The following is a 12,381-nucleotide window of genomic DNA, read 5'->3' on the forward strand; positions in this document are numbered from 1 at the left end:
GGAAGGCTAGGCTTAGTGTGGTATCATGTTGAAAATTATTCCACTGAATCACAGGCATTATCTGTGAGCTCCAGAAAACACATGGTAGGGTGAGAATGTCCGCATGTTTCAGATGAGTGATTTGGAACAGCTGTCCAAAAGTTTTACTTCAGCTCTCGCTAGTTATGATCTGGAGCCTGGCCCTTGATTTACAAATTGAATGTGCTACTTCTAGAAAAATGCCAACATGGTTAAAAACCAAAACCAGGCACTCACATTGAGCTTGTCTCCTGGTAGCCTGGAAGTGCTTAACCAAGGATGGGAAGTTTCAATATCTCCTGCTGAATTTTATGGGTATGGCAACTAACACAGCCAGGCCAACTGTGTCCTATAGTGCCGGACATTTCTGGCAAAAAATCTAGATCCCCCTGACTCCCAGACCTGTGGCTGTGCAAAACAAACAAAAACATTCCTCACATGTTACCTGCTGAAGTTAAGAGGAAATGAAGAAATAATGAAGATCCTTCTTAGTGACCTAGATACTGCTTCAGTAAAGTGTGATGACTGAGAAATGGAAAACATGCAAATCTGGACAACAGAAAATGAAATTTCTGAACAATCTACACCACACCAACTCCATCACACACACAAATCATTTCCTTCCCTTATTCTCTTCTCCAACAAATTGTACTACGAGAGTAAGAATTCCATGGCATATACTAGTGCCAGGACACTCAGGACACCTTCAGTGGTACATAGATACCACAGTGATAGGTAAAAAGTAAATACATTAGACAGATAGCTAGATGGAGAGAACATGCCCAAAAGCACAAGTTCTACAATGTGCATGAGATGTAAGCGACAACACAAATTCTATTTCATGGCTGTATAATGCAAGTCATGTGGCATATGCAAGCTTGTTAATGGATGTGTGAGCTACATCTTTAATGTGTGGAATAAAAATTCAGTGTGTTTACAACATAATTCTCATGAGGTGCACAGGTGCAAAATTAAGGGAAAGACCTAAGTTCTCTAAACATGCAGAGTACAAATTTCACTATGAAGGATGGCAACACAAATTTCATGATTTCCACAACTTCCATTACCCACTTTCCTACAGTCAAAGACTGAGGGTATGTCTACATAGCACCGTTATTTTGGAATAACTGACGTTACATTGAAATAACAAAGTGTGTGTCTATACACAAGCAGTTATTTCAACATAATGTTGAAATAATGTCCAGCCGGAGGACTTCTTACTCTGATTCCTGTAACCCTCATTGAACAGGGAATAAGGGAAGTTGGAGGAAGAGTTCTCTATTTCAAAATAAGTGCTGTGTAGATGCTCCCAATTTTGAAATAAGCTATTTTGAAATAAGCTACTCAATTGACATAGCTCACTTTGTGTTGCTTATTTCGAGTTAAGCCCTGCTGTGCAGACGTACCCTGAAAGCTTCCATTGCCAAGTTCTTCAGAGGATCAACTGCTGTGCCCATTGATTCAATCAAGACATCAGGAAGGTAAAGACAGACCTGCTCCCTGTCATGAGGTACTCAGAATTATGTATCTCACACACAGTAAAGGTGCTCTCTGAAGCGCCTGGTTGGAGGGACTCTCCTGTTCCAGTCAGTAGGCATCTTTATATTGCCGATATGGAGCTTAGCCAGGTTAGCATAATACACTTCACCATAGTAACTAGAGCCATAAAAACACTAGAATTTCTCTGACTTTTGGTTATTTCTGTTTTGGTCATTGGTCTTCTGAAGCCACAAGGTCAATACCACTGATAAAGTGGTAAAATAATTATTGACTAAATTATTTTACAGCAAAAGAAAAAAATCTCTTTTGTTGGAACCAAAATGTTTTTGCCAAACACATCTTGGTTTCTACAGGAAGGTTTCTGAAGTATAGACAGGAATTTTGTGAAGGTTAGGACAAGGAAGAAGAGTGAGCCATATAGAATAGTCAGAGAAATAAGGAACTCTGAAGCTACATCTACATTGCAACATTATTTCAGGATACCCAAAATAGCTATCCCACATCTTCACAGTTATTTCAGGCTCACTATTCCAACATCCATGTAAACCTCATTCTATGAGGAGTAAAGAACATTTTGGAATAGCGCTTCATTTCAAAATTTGGTGCTGTGTAGACTGCGCCAAATGATGAAATAAGCTCTTTCGAAATAGCATTGAAATAAGATATGCAATTTGCGAGCTCAAATTGCGTATCTTATTTTGAGTTACAGTGCAGTGTAGATGCACGGAGAGACCAGACTCAAGTCCCTGTTTTGAAAGGCAGCTCTCTCACTTTTTTTTTGCCACAAAAAATTTAATGGGTTTCTGTTTTGTTCCACATCACAATAAAAACACATTTCAAAACCTAATTGTTGTTTTCCAACCAGCCCTAATCACTATACATAGACTAGGAATATCAGTGCACCTTGATACCCTGTTGATAATATAGAAGATCTTTCAAGACCTTGTTTATTGCAGTCAGTAGAGAAGGGTTGTGAATCAGAATCTCCCATCTCAGTTTCACTTGAATCACTTATTCCCTTGGTTTAGTGAAGCCTAATTAGCTGTATGAGCCAGAAGTCCCGGGGTGCCTGTGTTCTTTAACACATAACTTAATTTCCAAAACAAATAATTGCAACTAAGATTCTAAGTGTCACCCTTCCCAGGAGACTCTGATGAATATGCAAGAATTCTAATGATCACTCTGCTCTGAAACTAAATACACTTATACTGTCAATAGCATTTATATAATCCCCCCCATCTATAGATAAGAGGTTGTCCATATACCTGTCTTTGTGTAGACTAATTGCTCTGACCTATCTCTAAGTGCCAGATCACATCCTTGTAACTTATCACAGATCACTTCTGTATAGAAGTTGCAATCTGAACAGCTCAAAATTTAATATAAGATCATGACACATCCCATGCTCTCTTTGGTGGCTGAATCTTTTCTTTATCTGGCCTCTTTCCCTTTAGTTTAACACTGACCTACTTATTTATATGGAACCCATGTGCTACAGTGTGTATCAGTTATGAATTCTTTTACTATGCAAAGATTATACATCAGCTTGCTATGTGATGCCTGCAACAATATTTATTCGCTAATGATTTTAACTAAAATGTGTCATTCTATAGTGACACCATCAAAGCCGAATATGGAAAAGGTACTTTCTTAATTTCTTTGATATGTATATATACACCCATCCAAGAGAAAATGCAGTGCAGGGACATTTACAACAGCAACAACAATTTGTGAGTGCAATTTTAGGCCTTTTAAATTGTATCATCCTGATTGCTTTTTATACTGTGCTTATTCCTTATGTTCATGCAGATTTATAGCACATGCAGTGATACTGTGGCATTTCTTAGTGTTTCATCAACATCACCCTGAAGGGAGAGACAACCTTTAGGTCATGTACCATGGTCCTTGTGTTCTTGACCTGTTTGTTGAGACATGTACTTCTCTAACGCCATCTTTTCCTTTGTTACACTGGGTCTGTCTTGCTTTACCTAGACTGTAAGCTCTTTGGGTACATCTACACTGAATGGGTATCCCGAAATAGCTACCCCGTGTCTACACAAGCCGCCTGGTATTTCAAAATATTTTTAGAATATTTTGCCATCCTGATAAACCTCATTGCACGAGGGTTAAGGTATGGCTCAAAATAGTACACTATTTTGCAATTTGGTGATGGGTAGATGCACCAAACTGCAAAATAAACTATTTCAAAATAGATTCAAAATAAGATATGCAATTTGCATAGCACAAATTACGTATCTTATTTCGAGTTTAAGGTGCTGTGTAGACGCACCCTGTCGGGGGCAAAGAAGCATGTCATTTAATCTCCCTATAAGGCATGATGGACTGCTATGATGCTAAATAACTCACAAATAATTACAAATAACTGATTCAAGATGGTTGCCTGGTGGCTTTTGGTGACTCAGGCACAAAGGAAGTCTTTATGTAGGCTATGGGTGGGTTCTTTTCCACCTCTATGCCTTACTCAGCCACTAGCGGGGAAGAGGTGATTGTGTTTCCAAACAACAAAAGAAAATCAACATATGTAGCTGAAATCTGTATGCCTTCCCGGATGCTTATAGCTGCTCCTTGTGCCTGCTGCATTTAAACAAAGTGGAATTCAACACATGTCTAACAAAATAGTTTTGATCACACTGAGTCAGTTCACTTTGATTTAAACCAGTAACTGAGAGGTTAAAGGACCCACTCATACTATTTCTCATTACCTCAATGTGCCTGCCTGTCCCACGCTTTTCTTTAAAAGCTGTAAAAAGATTAAAAAAAAAAGAATATGAAAATCAATACAGTCAACTATAACATGGAACTTCTTGCCAGGGTATATTTAGTAATATTGATTTTATCTGAAAACTAAAGAATCCTGCCTATGAAGTCAAGCTGTTGCATTCTGAGCCGTGTGGATTCTAGATCTGAGTACTTTAGGATTCTAAAATCCTTGAGTTCTGGTCCTATACGGATTTCCTAATTCTTCCCTCGCCTTTCTTTTTCAAATTTGAGGTCTAGACTGAGGGTAGGTGTAGTGGCCCTGCCCCTGGAGTGGACCAGGGACAGAAATATGATTCAGAATGGCACCAGGATGGGAGGAACAATTTGTATCAACCCTTTACCTGGCACCAGCTGTGCCCAATGGAATATTAGGGGAGGGATCAAAATCAAAGCTTTGATCACTCTGGCTGTGTCTACACTGCACAGTTATTTCAGATTATGCTATTCTGGAATAGTTATTCCAAAATAGCTTATTCAAAATAGCTTGTCTACACTGAAGGGAAGCCTCAAAATTAGTCAGAGGCAGGCTTCCCTAATGTAGATGTGCTATCTCAGTTTAGAGCCCCAGGAGGAATAACTTAGGCTGTGTCCAGACTCCATGCCTCCGTCGACGGAGGCATGTAGATTAGCCAGCTCGGAAGAGGGAAATGAAGCCGCGATTAAAATAATCGCGGCTTCATTTAAATTTAAATGGCTGCCCCGATCTGCCGATCAGCTGTTTGTCGGCAGATCGGGAGAGTCTGGACGCGATGCCCCGACAAAGAAGCCTTTCTTCATCGACACAGGTAAGCCTCGTGAAACCAGGTTTACCTGTGTCGATGAAGAAAGGCTTCTTTGTCGGAGCATCGCGTCCAGACTCTCCCGATCTGCCGACAAACAGCTGATCGGCAGATCGGGGCAGCCATTTAAATTTAAATGAAGCCGCGATTATTTTAATCGCGGCTTCATTTCCCTCTTCCGAGCTGGCTAATCTACATGCCTCCGTCGACGGAGGCATGGAGTCTGGACACAGCCTTAGAATGGCGAGGGACTATTTCGAAATAGCAGAAGGGGAGCATCTGCACATGCCTTATTTTGAAATAGCTATTTCGGAACAGGCGTTATTCTTTGTAGAATGAGGTTTACAAAAGTCAGAATAAGCCGTCCGTTATTTCAAAATTATTTTGAAATAATGGAATTGCTGTGTAGACGCTCACATAGTTATTTCGGAATAATGACCGTTATTCTGAAATAATTTTGCTGTGTAGACACACCCTCTGTGGCCTTGAATAATCCCCATCCATCTATCTCAGGAGAAGGATATCAGTTCACTGAGGGTATTTCATAGAAATCATAGAATACTAGAACTGGAAGGGACCTCAAGAGGTCATCAAGTCCAGTTCCCTGCCCTCACGGCAGGACCAAGCACCATTTAGATCATCCCTGACATGTTTATCTAAGCTGCTCTTAAATATCTACAGTGAGGGAGATTCCATAACCTCCCAAGGCAATTTATTTCAGTGCTTAAGCCACCCTGACATGTAGGAAGTTTACAAAAAAAAATACAAAGAAAAACAAAATAAAAAATGAATTTGTCCCTCAAGTCATTTTCACCCAAATCTTTCCTCCTTGATCAAAGACTGAATAAGCAAGTGTATGACTACACTGATGTAAAAGATCCCCAAGCACAGTTGTGGCTGGCCTGGGTCAGATAAGCTGGGTTTGCAGCAGGCCTAAAAACTGAAGTAAAGACATTACGGCTTAGGCTACAACTAGAACTTGGCTAGAACTTGGGCTCTGACACCCTCCCCATTTGCAGAATTTTAGACACCATGTTCCTGCCCAAGCCCAAATATATACAGTGAAATTTTACAGTCCTCTAAGCCCAAGTTGCATGTCTTTTATCGCTGTGTAGAGGGATCCAGAGGGAGAGGAGAGGCGCATGGAGTTTGGAAGGGAAGGAATCATTCCAGGTCTCCTGTGGGAGGCATGAACAGAATTGAATTTTGATTTCTTTATCTCACAAATTGTAGTGGATACAGGAAATTTAAAATTGTTTGTATATATTTGCACATATGTATTTGTAAGTTGTATTTAAAACCTTTTCTAATATTACTCACCATCATTGGCTCTAAGCATCACTTAAAACTCCGATGAGTTGATTCTCAACATCCATTTCATACTAGGCAGTATTATTACATAAGGGAAACTTACTTGCTCAAGAACACAGAGAAAATCTATGGAGGAGCCAAGATTTTAACCTGGGTCTCTTGAACTGAACATTGATTATGTGGAATATATGAGTTCTTTTAATTCCTTTAGCAGCTGTGATTTCACAGTGGATATTTTTGAAGTCATCTCAACAAGATGAACTGTATTGGAAAATTTGCCAAATTATGGTCTAGTTTTAATTCCAAAGATAATTCTCTATTTGCCACAGTGTAGCCTATGCCTTCATGTGAGCATAAGGGATGCTTTCTTATTCTCTTGTCTGGGCATGCGGGGCACGCCACAAACCTGTTCTAAATGTTCCCTGAAGACCGTAAGTTTACTTTTGCCAAACATAAGCCCTTCTTGTATAGCACAAAGCTTTCCCAGCAGAGGCAGTCTGGGCAGCATCTTCTTTCTGCATTGCCAACAAGAACTGCTGAGAAAGACTAGAGTGATAGATGCCAGAATCTGGAATTAGATACAAGTTAATTACTTTTCATTACTCAAGATTGGGCCATCAACTATCTGTTCAGGATTTTTACACTTATTGGTAAGGTGATGATGTTCTATTTTCAAGCAGAATTATTGAATATTACCCAGCTGATAACTTCAACCATTCCATTGCATGAAATCACTTTTCTAGCTTCCTCATGGTCTGCTAAAAGAGATTCTTTAAATATGCTGGTAAAACTAAAATGAGCCTCCTCTTCATAAGATGGCTTCTTCTCTCTATGGCAGTGGGGGCAATCTGCAGCCCCTGGGCCCCATATGTCCCACTGGGGTTCCACCTGCAGCCCGTGGAGCCCCTGGCTGCTCCCCTCCCTCACGCACTTCATGCACTGGGGCACTGGAACCCTGCACTTCCTATGCCTCCCTCTCCCTCCCAGCACTTTGAGGAGCTGCGAAAATCCCCTCCTCCCCAGCAAGAATGCCATGAATCAGCTGTTTGTGGTGTTCCAGCTCTGGGAGGGAGGGGAAAGAACAGGGATGGAGTGTGACTCAGGAGTTTCACATGCTCCAAAAGTGCTGGGAGGGAGGGGAAGAAGCAGGTAAGCACAGGGCTCCCATGCCCTGGTGTGTGAGAGGCATGTGGGGGAGAGCAGCAGACAGAGAGGCCACAGGGCTACAGGTGGAACCCCAGTGGGCCATAGGCTTGCATGGCCCACTGACTGTTCTTGCGGCCCACTCATTGTTCTTGGTTTCCCATCTCTGCTCTGTGGGTGCTTGTGAATTGTTGGGCTATGACTAAACTAAAAAGATGCTGCAACATCTATGAAGCCAAAGTCAGTAACACAGAGCTGGTGACAGACTTTGCTGGACCCTCGGCAATGTGAGGCTGGGATCAGCTCCAGGCCACAAGAGGGGGTGGGGCCTTGGGCGGAAGGGGCGGGACTAGGAGCAGCCAGCTCTCAGTGCTGCCTGGACCCAGCTGTGCCTCCCCCAGCCAGTCCTCACAGCCACCTGGATCATTCCACATGGGGCTTCAGTGATGATTTAAAGAACCCAGGGCTCCAGCTGTTGCTATTGGAGCAGCAGTGGCAGCCTGGAGTCTTGGGTCCTTTTAAATTGCCAGGCCCAGGGGGAACTGGGCCATCAGTGGTCCTGCATAAACACAACTTTCCTTCTTTCGAAACCTATTACTGTAGATTAATAAACCACAATCCCTTAGTTTCCAGAATATCTTGTTTGTAGGCAATGTAAAATATTAGAGTTCTTCCCTAACTCATTTAATTTCTCTTTTATATATTTCTTATTTATTTAATTTTCAATCCATTTACACAAAATCTCTGTTATCAAGCCATGAAATCCAGACTCACTTATTAAGCTACCACACAAATGTACCTTGAAGATTAATCAGCTGATGTTTTTAAATAACTTTAAAAATGCACATTGCTTTATATCCCCTAAATATTCTTTTTTCTTCAACTTTCTGTGTGTTTATACATACATACATATACACACACACACACACATGACAGACCTAAGCCAGCAGCTTGCCACACTCTGCTGGAAAGCAGGTATACAGGGCACTGGATAAGTGGTTTTCTCTTTCCAGAGTAAACTACTAGAGCCTGCTGCAATACAATGAAGGCAGAAAAACACCTGGTACTAATTAACCAATTGCTCTCTCAGGCAGAGTCACTCAACACCTGCAGCCAATTACAGCCAGTGGAGTTGCTTTAAAAGGCCTCCCCTAGGTAAGGAGAGGGGGAAGACAAAGAGTGATGGACCGGAAGGAGAAATGGGAGGAACAAGAAGAAGGGGGCTATGTCTACACTGGCATGAATTTCCGGAACTGCTTAAAACGGAATACTATTCCGTTTTCAGTTTTTCCGGAAAAGGAGCATCTACATTGGCAGGCTGCTTTTCCAGAAAAGCCCTTTTCCCGGAAAAGCGTCTGTGGCCAATGTAGACGCGCTTTTCCGGAAAAGAGCCCCGATCGCCATTTTCGCGATCGGGGCTTTTTTGCGGAAAAGACTACTGGGCTGTTTACACTGGCCCTTTTCCGGAATAAGGACTTATGCCCGAGCGGGAGCAGAATTGTTTTTCCAGAATAGCGGCTGATTTTGTACAGTAGAGCATCGTTGCTTTTCTGGAAATTCAAGGGCCAGTGTAGACAGCTCGCAGCTTATTCCGGAAAAGCGGCTGATTTTCCGGAATAAGTGGCCCAGTGTAGACACAGCCGGGGTGAGTGACCTGAAAGCTGATAATAGGTACCAGAGGGAGACATTTCGGAAGGGTTATTCGGGAAAGTGGCCCATGAAAAAAGCTGCCAAGACAGAAGGAAAAACAACCTTGACTGATGCTGCTACTTTATGGTCATTCGGTTGGAACCCAGAGTAGTGGGTGGGCCTGGGTTCCCCCCAAGACTTCCCCCATGCCAACACAGAGCCTGTCTCAAGAAAGCAGACCAGGACTATCAGGGGGTTTCACCCCAAAACTATGGACTAGCCTGTAATGAGTATGGATCACTAAGATGAGGACCCTGCTTCCTGTAAAGAAAAAGGGGTTGTGTATTGAACCACAGCAAGTCTCTGAGGCTAATATTATCTGCCAGGAGCACGAGACCAATGGGGCATGGCCAGAACTTTGCCACGATATATAAATAGACATCAGAAAATGCTTGTCTAATTGTGCACGCAAAAATGTGCATGCAATTGAATGCCTCATTTGCACATTCAATTACAGTAACTGTTTGTCATTGCTTGCACATCTTTGCATGAGTAATTTATTAAGCATGCTGTTTCCTGACAGTTGAGTGTATCGCTTGGCTCAATAAACATTAATTTATATGGAGATATACCATCTCATAGAACTGGAAGGGACCTTGAGAAGTCATCGAGGGTTAAGGGCTCAAACCTTCCGTACGCATCACAGTTGGAAGTAGAACGAGGGGTTAGAGAAACAAGAAGAGCTCTTTCTCCATAGATTCTGACCCATTCTCTTCTAATTATTTTTGCTGAAGTGTGGGGCTGACCCTCTCCTGCAGCCTTTTCCCCTCTACCTAGAACCCTGTTTCCTTCATGCTCCCTTCTCTCTGCTTCTACTTCTTCTCTTCCAATTTTCCCCTCCTCTTGTTTCACCTTCTCCTTCCAGAAGACCCTTTCTCCTGTCAGTCACCTTCTTGTCCTAGAGCTTTTGATTCTTCAACATCTCTTTGCCCATCCTTTTGCCACTGTGGAACTGACATAAAGCTGTATCTTAGAAGCTCATAATTTAAAGCTATGGTGTACCAATCCCTAATTAAACCTCATACTGCTCCTTCACTGCATTTACCTCAGGGCAATGCTTGATAAGTTTGTAGAGGTTCAATGCTCATTGTGCTTAGTGTCTTTGCTCTTATCTACATATATATGCTATGCATTTGGGTTAGGGGGTAAAAACACCAGTGATACTCAGACTGATGCTTGACCATTGCAAGTGGCTCTTTAATGTGTATCTTGTGGCTGTCTGTAGCACCTGATATTAAAACACTGTGTGATTTCATTATTAACCAAAGTTATTAACCAGGCATAATGCTTTTATTTCATTGAACAATTGTAGGTGATAAAATAATAAGACTGGGTCAGTCATTTTGTTGCGATTATCTATCCTTAAGATTCAGGTCCTTAACTCAAATAAGAAAAATAAAACTTCATTTAAATCGTTGTTCTTGGGTGGGACTGGGGATCCTGAGGAGAGAGGACAATCCCAGCCCTCTCTCATGGCAGCAGCTTGGAGCCATATGAGAAGCACCAGGGTGCACGACCTCCAGTTGGGGGACAGACAGACACAGACTAACAGACACACAAACAGACAAACTCTCTGAAATACATAGTAGATAGCTGTCCCTTTCTCCACCCTTGCCCCCCTGCTGGCCCAATGAGGTTATAGTTGTTCTGGTCCCCATCTTTGGCTCCTTGCTGCCCCTCTGTGGTCATTCTGAGGTATAACTCCCTCCTGCCAGACCCCTCCTTTTGCATTTTATGAAAAACAGTAAAATTCCAGGCAAACCCCTTTGTTCTGGCACCACCAAACCCCAACCTTACTTTCAGTTATGATAGGAGGAAGCTGCATACCAAATTTGGTAGCACTAGCTAGCTCTTACTGTTTAAGAGGACAAACAGAACCCCAGATGGACCTCTAGAGGGACAGAAATATATAGAATGAGATCTATTCACTGAAGTAATGAGTTGATGCTACTGTGGCTCTTTTGGGTATTATGGTGCTCTAATTTGGCTTCTGAATCATTGAGGCCTATGTATTGCTGGTGTACATGTGCGCAGGCGTGCACGCACACCTCTTGTGTTATAGGAAGTGTGGTCATCATTTATTTAAGACATTTATAACATGATACTACCGAAAGAAAGAAAAAGATACTGTCAGGCTCCAGCATGCCACCGTTGTTGAAATGTCACCTTTCAGATACAGCTATTGATTTACAGTTTGGAATCCAAGTACACTGCATGCTGTACTTACAAACCAGTAAAATTCTACTCACCATTTCTCCGTGAAGGAGAGGACTAAGTCATGTTTAGTGTCATTTGTTGAAATACACCTCTTTTAAAAAGTGTAATGGTTCTTCATTGATAGCTGTGCTTACTGCCAAGTATGGGAAAAGGCAGAAACAGTAAGTGGCCCTTTTCAGGAGAGCACTTGGAGCAGGCCAGAGTTTCCTGTTAAATTAAATTTGCAGTGAACTGAGGCCACTGCTGCTCTGTAGCTGCCATCTTAGAGCTTTCTCAACACTGAGTGATAACAGTTCCAGAAGAGATCGTTAGATGATCCAGTCTTACCTCCAACATTAGTAGTGACATTGCAAGACAACAGTACCTAGGGGGGCACTTCTACACAGCAGGGTGATGTCTGAAATGGAGGTTGGTCGGTTCGAGAATGTGGCAGGTCTCAGGGAGGTGTAGAAATAAACAAGCTTTAAGTGGATATCGTTTTAAATCTTTATTGAAGTGCTTCCAGTTGTAACTTGTTGTTTTATCAATTTCTTACATACATGGGTGCCAGATAACTATTAGCATGAACAATAGTCAAAATGCAATACAGTAAAGAAGGATTCCCTGGGCTTTTTCTAAATCCCAATAGTTGTTAACAAGGGTCCAGGGACTATCAATGGTTATCAAAGTGTTACTCATGAGGCTAATCATTAACTCTACTACTTAACAATACCTCTAAATAAATTTAAATAACAGTACTTACATTTAACAAACACACAAAGCATGACAGCAACAACATCATGTTCGGCATACGTTACGCTCTACAGGGAATTCGTTTGGTTCTGTGAGCGGGAGTGGGTCTTCAGGTGATCAGTCCTGGGACCTGGCTCGTATTCTGCCTTCCAATCCTCGTTCGGGAACCTTCAATTTGGTATGGGTCGGGGAACTGATTTATAGAGAGTGC

The sequence above is a fragment of the Pelodiscus sinensis genome, chromosome 12, assembly GCF_052426305.1.
Source record: "Pelodiscus sinensis isolate ZL-2025 chromosome 12, ASM5242630v1, whole genome shotgun sequence".
Classification (NCBI taxonomy): Eukaryota; Metazoa; Chordata; order Testudines; family Trionychidae; genus Pelodiscus; species Pelodiscus sinensis.